The sequence below is a fragment of the Mus caroli genome, chromosome 3, assembly GCF_900094665.2.
Source record: "Mus caroli chromosome 3, CAROLI_EIJ_v1.1, whole genome shotgun sequence".
NCBI lineage: Eukaryota > Metazoa > Chordata > Mammalia > Rodentia > Muridae > Mus > Mus caroli.
In genome coordinates, this window is record NC_034572.1 from 3,787,409 (window position 1) to 3,796,080 (window position 8,672).

Here is an 8,672-nt window from a genome sequence, read left to right on the forward strand (position 1 = left end):
AGAGAGAGAGAGAGAGAGAGAGAGAGAGAGAGAGAGAGAGAGGCAGTTCTGAGAACTGCCATCCAGGATCATGGGTGAACTGATCATCATGCACAAGGAATGCTGAGTGGGTATAAAGGCGTCTTTCTAGCAATGTCACCTCCAACCTACTCATCCCTCTAGGGCTAGTGAAAAACACACTAATTCTGAGGTCCTGACTGCCTGCTCCCTGCCTCTGCTTCTGAAGCCTCCAGCAGTTACTACCCCTTTCACCAGTTAAACTCCCCTGATTATACTTTGGTTTGTTCTGCACTCTTTTTCTATAAATGTTTGCACTTCATAAATTTGTTCATCATTGCATCAATAATTAATAGTGATGGTGAAGCCATATTCAGCAAAGCTCAAATTTGTTTAATTTGTGTAAGCAAAGCTAAACTTTGTTTAAAAACAAATCTACTTGTTTCTGAACCAAATTTGTAGATTAGGGTTATAGAAAAATGATTATAAATTAGTGTAACTTTTTCATTGATGAAATAATGTCTCAACTATGAAACCTTTTATTCAGAAATGTTTTATGAAGGAATAAGAGTGTGGGTGTTTATGGACATGATGTGAAAGTCCCTTTTGTAGTTTCTGTTCGTATATGGACAGAAAGAAAAACCAAAGATTGGAGCGGGGGTTGGGGGAGGGTGCGATTCTTCCATTTTAAAGTCTATCAACTTAGCAAACATACTGTGTATTTGTGCCAGGACATTCTGGGTCACATAAGAATGATGCACACAAGAATTTTCCGGCCAAGGTAGATGGAGTCTGGTTATGTCCACTGGCGTATATATGTCCAGGTTTAGAGTATTACAATGAGTTAGAAGAATGCTTTATTTCAATGCCCTAAATAAAAATAATTTTGATTTCTTTTATACCATTTTGGTCAAGTTTTGCTTTAGGCTTATGCTAACTTTATGAGATATCTTCCCCCTTTTCTCTCTGCCCAATGACTTGAGCTCTCCTTTGTAGTCTGCACTTTCCTCTGACATTGTAGTGTTAAATGATGGCTTTGCCTAGGCTTTCTTTTATTGTTAATTTGCTGTGCAATGGTTTGATTCTTGAAACACGTATCTGAAAAGATTTTCAAATGTATAAACAGAGAAAAAGAAGATAACTTATGTCAAGACATTAACTCATAGAGAACTTGAAGAAGAAAGGAATTCCCTAAGTAATAGTTTTTATCTCATAGATTTATAATTCTCTCAACGCTGTGGCTTTTATTTAATTTTTTTCTTCCATTCCTTGAAGAACATACTTTTTCATAGAATATGCTGTCTGATTTGTATGTTGTGATTTCTTCCAAACTTTAATGAACTTCTATTCCTCTTAGAATAAAGACAGTGAAACAACCCATTTTATTCCTTTAGTAGGATAAATAGGTTGTCTATGGTTCTCTTTTTGGTTTCTTGGTTTGATTGCAGTCCTCAAAGTTAAATATAAAATCAGTTATGCTGTACCTGGGGGATGTATGGAAGGGATGTGGCCATGACAATCTCTATTTTTGCCTCTTTCTGCCCGGTATGTGATTGTGAGATAGAAAATGTAGGATATTTAAGTTTTAATGTATTGTGTGAGTTCTAGAATGAGTAAGTTGGCAGGCTATGCAGTGATTGTTTGTCCTGGATTGATCCTAGATTATTCGCCTATGTAAACTAGTGAGGTAAAAACCCAAGCAGAACAAATGCCCCGAGACTAGGGACTAGATGCTATTCATGTGGTGACCTGAGTTTTCTCCTTCTGCAAGTTGCACAATCGAGTTGTATATGTTTATGAAATTTTCTCACCCTAGACCATGATAATACCTTTGCCACTATCAAGTCGGAGAATATCTTTAAAGAAACATGGATCTATGTGTGTTGACACAAACTCCTAATCCTGTGTGGACACAATCCTGGGACAAGCTGGACTACACAGAGATCCCTAATTTTATCCACAAAATGAAACCTTGTCTCAGAAGAGAAAGGGAGAGAGAAAAAGAGGAAGAGAGACAAAAGAGGGAGGAAGAGAGAGACACAGAGAGAAGAGGAACACAAAAGGAGGAAAGGAAGGAGGAAGGAAAGAAGGGGTGAGACCTAGAGTGAAACCTATCAATCTAATTTATAGTATTAAAATGTATTAACAATGATATTAAAAAGAGTAGGTCTATTGAACAGACACTGATGACAATGCTCAAGAGTGCAAAGGAGAGGCTGTCCAGATTTTCAGTTTACATAGCCTGGGGCAGAGATAGTCCATGGCAAAGATCCATCTTTCTCAAGGTTGCCATTCTACCCGGTTCCCTAGTGACCCACCTGTTTTGAGACTTGAAAGACCTTGCTTCTCTTCATTGGTACCTAGATATTTTCAGAGAAGGAGATTGTGTATCTCTTAATACTTCTTTCACAATGTCTCTACTTACTATAATTGATAACTCATGCCAAAATTTGTAATCTATTGTTGGCAGCACTTACTAGTTTTAGAACTAGACAGCATTTCTGTCTCCATTGCAATCCTTCTGGATTTTTATCTATGATACATGTCTCAGTTTCTGAGAAGACACAATAGATGGTTTTCACAAGAAGTCCCTGATTTTTTCTCTTTCACATAACTTCAATGAGCAAAACATCTGTGGGCACTTTATGTCTGAATGACAATATGACTCTCTTCTCATGAGGAATTTCCCATGAGAAGTAAGTGCCCCAGACCATATTCATGTCAAGATTATTTACTCAAGTATATTCAGCACCATTCTCTCACAATAGAGTATTACATTTTTACAAGACAGTCATAATGTGCAACATATCAGCAGCCATTTTGAATCCAGCATGTTTAGTGTTATCTATAAAGTATTACAGGTGAAAAATAAGTTGTTAGATAGAACAGACTCTGGGTGACACTGATGTCACAGCATCATTTTACTTCTGTAGATAAAACAGATAAAAGGAATGAATAGGCCTTCTGCACATAAGCTAACCTTGCAAAGCTAGTCATGAAAGCAATCCCTCCCTTCCAGCTCATTTGCTCTCTTTTCCTTAGCAAACACTTCTACCTTGAATGCAATATTGAAGAATTTGCTTGATTCATCACTTCCCATATGTGAGGATCAGCAAATGGAAATAACACATTTAACTAGTAGTTTAGAGGGAATAGTAATATAATAGCATGGATACACTAAGGTGCTTGGAGTGCTGGCACCAGCCTTTAATCCCAGAACTTGGAAAGCAGAAGCAGACAGATCTCTGAGTTTGATGCCAGCTTGGTGTACACAGTGTTCCAGGCTAGTCAGGTCTACATAGTGAGACTATGTCTCATAACAAAACAAAACAGCAAAAAAAAAAATGCATTTAAGGTATCATGTTAAAGTGTCATACATTGTCATACAATGGAATTGGTAGATCAGCAGTTTTGAAGGATAATCTTGTCACCCATGGACACACTGAGAAATATGGTATTATATTTCCTAATATTTAAAATTTGAACTTTTACAAAGGTTTATTATTGTTATTGATGAGTGTGTATGTGTGCATTCACACATGTGAGTGCTTATGTGAACCACAAGCATGCATATTGCCAAAGAAGCCAGAATAGGGTATCAGATTCCATGGCCTCTGCAGGAGCTGAAGTTTTGAATGACCTCTTATAGTTCTCAGCATTTAAACATTAACTACTAATTCAATAGTGTTGAGAGGAGAACTCTTAACGAGGTGATCAGGCCATGAGACTCTGTACTCATGAACAGATTCATTTCATCATTACAAGAGGAGGTTTGTCATCATGAGGCCAGGTTCTCTAGAACAGAGTATAGTCAGATCTTTTGGTTACTGGAAAGTACACTCTTTGGCTGTATTCAATTATGTCCATCACAGAATGGGGGAAGAGGGGATAAAATGATGGCATTAGCCAGAGGACCAGGGTGTCTTCTGCTAGACAGTGTCTTGTAGTCATGACAGGGAAACTGTACCCATGGACTCTCAACAACATGGCCACCTGAGCAAGATCAGCATAATGGCTGTACTGGTCTACAATGTCAACATGCTCAGGTAAAATTTCACAATTTTCCATCATACCTAGATGGGGAAATACAATCAATGGCTTCATCTAAGACAAGGAAAATCAGTCTTTTCCATGGATGGGTTTCCTGATAACCTATCCAATTTCAAGTGGTCAGCCATAGGTGCAAGTGCATAATCAGCTCATTAGTATCTCTTTGTGTGTATGTGTGTATGCATGTACATGTGTATGTGTGTGCTTCTGTATGTATGTATGTATGTAATAATAATAATTATAGAGAAAATGTCATAAGTTTGAAATGTTAAAGGATACATGGGAGGAATTTATGGTGGAGGGGTTGAAATGATATGTGAAATGATTAACAAAATAATTTTTTAAAAATAGAAAAGGTCTATATTTACATAATGTCATTTTAAAGAAAATTCTGGCAATGTCTTAGACAAAGAGGACAGCCATAGGGAAAGACTAAATTTCCTTAGAAATTATGTAATGTTGAGAGAAATATGAACAATGACACCTATTCTAATGTCATCATCCAGAAATGGGGAGCAGGTATTGGAAATTTCTGTAAAAGCCACTGTCTTTATAAAGTAGCATAGAACTTGGCTGAATCATTCCCATGTGTGAAGGCTTTGTGGAAGGAAGTGCTTAAGACCTGGAACAATTAGTGGAAGAGATTTCTAAGCAGAATAGTAAAAAAAACCATGGCCTTCTTGTAAGTGATTTAAACTGAGAGAGAAGAAAATAACTTAGGTATTTTATAATTATATAATTTATAATTATATAATTTATAATTAAAAGGAAACAAGGATGAAGGGTGATGTTGTATGCAGTTCAGAGATCTTCAAGGCTGCCTTAAACTGTCAGAGCCCCAATGATCTAGAAGGGCAAAATTACTCTGGAATACATGCCTCAGTGCAGTCTGTAGACTTGTTCTCTGGTGTCATGGCCTCAGGACTCTGCTATCTACAGTCTTCCACAGTTCTTGGCTATCTTAGCTGTACCTCAATAAGCCTTAGGGTCATCTTGAGTAATGGGTCTAGAGGACACTTTTAGTGCTAAAACCTGAAAGGGATCCAGTGGTGCCGATTTAGCAAGCATGCAGGACAGTAGCCCTGAGGGGAATGACTTCTGGCACCTACATCTAGAAGGAATTCAACAACAGTCTGGAGACTCAGGCACAGACTTGTTGCAGGAGAAGGCATAGAGCTCATGATTTATAGGATATTTTTCTCACATTTGGTTTCAATGGTTTTGTTTTATGCTTTGTTTTGTATTTGTGGAATAGACTTGGAGTTATATCCTTGAGCATACACATTTCACCTAGGGCTTTGGAGTTGAGCCTGATGAGATTGTGCTAAAGCATGAGTCAGAATCAGGTGTAGAGACACTGACATTGCTGTCAATACTGACTCAGTAGAAGACCAACACAGGGCAATAGAAATAACTGACATATTATAGCTTATTCCTTGTTCTGAAGTTACGAATACCAAGTAATACTATCCATGCCCCTCCAGGTGGGTCCTTGATGGTCCTGGAGAGACAAGCCTTGGGGTAGGACTCCTTTGTAAGGTCTGGATATATAATGGAAGAGACTGACAAGCTACATGTGTTCTCTGGAGTCAGACACATGGAACTGGAATCCAGAAAGCCTTCAAGTTCTAGTGGACAACCACTAATTCTGTAAAACTAGGTAAGATAGAGGATAGGAATCAGCCTCTTATTTTTTTTTTAAATTGCAAATGATCATGACCTGTATAAAGAGAAGGCAATCTAGAGCTTGGGCTAGTGGTATATCCTCCCTGGCATCATTACATGAATACATGATGCTAGCATACAGTAATCCTGGCAGGGCCCTAAAGAAAACAAGACCAGATTCAGTTAAATACAGATGTTTCACTTGATTACATGAATCTCTCCACAGCTCATATTGGGGTAGAGAAAAATATGGCAGAAATACACCCTTTGGCTTATACTCTCATCACAGACTAAAACCAACGAAATTAATCACTAGAGTCTTAGGTGGCCAGGCTGATATTTGGTACCCTTATCTCTTGATACATTTTTTTTGCCACCATTACTCCTGCTCCATTAATCTGGGTATTAAAGAATGAGAGGAATGGTGATGTCTCCTCCACTGCAAAGCTGGGCAACAAAGGCAGGGTAGGGTTGGGGACATGAGAGGAAAAAAAGATGTTTGGAGAGAAGTCAATCCACAGATGTCTGTGAGAGTATGTGTGTATGTTCATGCCTGTGTGTGTTTGCCAGGAACCGGAGTACTAAGTACTTGTGAGCCTCCTGAGTGAGTAATGGCAACCAGACCCAGGTCCCCTGTATGAAGAACAAGTGCTCTTAACCACGAAGACATCTCTCCAGCTTGGGTAATGGCAACCAGGCCCAGGTCTTCTGCACGAAGAGCAAGTACTCTTAACCACTGAGACATCTCTCCAGCTTGGGTATATTTTATGCTTCTTAGATGAATAGTATATGCAGACAGAATAGATATCTAGTTACAGGTATCAATAGGTCATTATACACACATGAAAGAATGTACAATTGTATAATTGGAATATATATATATATATATATACACTAATAATTGATATATGTACATGCTGTATAAATGTCATAACATCTGTATCGATGCATGCACATTTATAGTGCATATATTAGAAAAAATACAGAAAACTGAGATACAAAGTGAATAAATAAATAAATTAATGGATAAAAAAATGAAAGCACACAGAGGTACTCCTGTCTTTTAAGAGATCCATTCATAGATATTGTATTATGAAGTTTTACCCCAAATATGCTCTGCTAAATATCAATCCCTGAGTATTATTGGCAGAGAGAACAAGAAATATGAATTTTATTGTGAAATGTGCTTGTGACTATGTAAAACAGACTTACTCTGGTTGCTTTCCCTTCACTTCCCTTTTTGTTTTTCCTTCTCATCTTCCACCCATGTCTAATCTAAATCATGTCTTAAAGCTGATCAGAGACTGCATTTTCCTCTCTTGGGAAATGGCTCTAAAGTTGCCTTGTGGAAACATATAGGAGGTCAAAAATACGAAGATAACTTCTTGGAGGGTTCATTCATGTTATCTGATGGCTGCCTCCTTAAAGCTTGACAACTTTCAGTATCTCACCCCAGATTATGTAATAAATAGACAATAAATACTTGTGAAGGCTTTTATCACACCACTCACTTAATAGCTAGGGGATCATTCTAAAGAAAAAGGAAGCCAGTTTACATGACTTGGTTATTGGGTCAAGCTCCACTTTTCTGTTTGTCTTTAAAATAGCCCTGGCTATGAATACATAAGCAGACACCTTTGTATAAATATACATGATGGTAGAATTCAGGATAATTGTATTTTCTTTTCACAATATGGTAATTTCTGAGAATACTCAAATTCTGAAAGTTTATCCTACAAATCTATTAGTTTGAATCTAGTTTCTAGTTAGAAATTTAGTTTAGTTTGCTTAAGAAAGAAAATGTTCCCTTTTGAAAGATTATAGTTATTAATGTATAGCAATAAAAATTGATTTCGATGAAGAACAGAGGAAATACATGTGTTCATCTTCTTTATGGTGTCCCTGAGTTAATCTAGTGAATGAACAGGATCTTTGAAGCATTTGGTGAGTGCTGGGAAGAAGTACTAGACTCCATAATGGTGAAGAATTTCTGAAAATGAGATCCACTGTCTTAGAAAATCTGCTTTGAGGACACTGCCTTTTCTAGAATACCCCAAAGGGAGACAACTGTGCAGATAGAAGCCTAGGAAAGAAATCAGAAAGCATAGATGGGAGGATCAGCAACAGAATACAAGAGATGGAAGAGAGAATTTCAGGTGCAGAAGATTCCACAGATAACATGGGCACAACAATCAAAGAAAATGCAAAATACAAAAAGGTCCTAACCAAAACCATCCATTCTCCTGCCACAAAATAAACAAAACAACAAATGCACTAAATAAAGATAGAATATTAAAAGCAGTAAGGGAAAAAGGTCAAGTAACATATAAAGGCAAGCCTATTAGAATTACACCAGACTTCTCACCAGAGACACTGAAAGCCAGAAGAGTCTGGACAGATGTTATACAAACCCTAAGAGAATACAAATGACAGCCAAGGTACTATACCCAGCAAAACTCTCAATTACCATACATGGAACAACCAAAGTATTCCATGACAAAACCAAATTCATATAATAACTTTCCATGAATCCAACCCTTCAAAGGGTAATAAAGGGAAAACACCAACACAAGAATGATGTCCTAGAAAAAGAAAGAAAGTAATCCTTCAACAAAACTAAAAGAAGACAGCCACAGAACAGAATCCCAACTCTAACAACAAAAAATAACAGGAAGCAACAATTACTTTTCCTTAATATCTATGGACTCAATTTCCCGATAAAAAGACATAGACTAATAGACTGGCTACAAAAAAAGGACCCAATATTTTGCTGCTTACAGGAAACCCATCTCATGGAAAAAGACAGACACTACCTCAGAATGAAAGGCTGGAAAACAATTTTCCAAGCAAATGGTCTAAAGAAACAAGCTCGAGTAGCTATTCTAATATCTAATAAAATCAACTTCCAACCCAAAGTTATCAAAAAAGACAAGGAGGGACACTTCATACTCATCAAAGGT

At 37.3% G+C, this 8,672-nt stretch overlaps 1 long non-coding RNA gene across 2 annotated transcripts in view; it reads left to right on the forward strand.

Annotated features, from left to right (window-relative positions):
• The window catches only part of LOC115030595, a 33,211-nt gene that overhangs the window by 13,805 nt on the left and 10,734 nt on the right, over positions 1-8,672 (forward strand). Inside the window, exons 2-3 of one of the 2 annotated variants that reach the window (XR_003836179.1) lie at positions 5,532-5,707; positions 6,283-6,470. This is a non-coding gene — a long non-coding RNA (uncharacterized LOC115030595). Of the gene's footprint in view, positions 1-5,531; positions 5,708-6,282; positions 7,822-8,672 lie in introns of those variants that run through there. The other variant, XR_003836178.1, reaches the window with a different exon arrangement.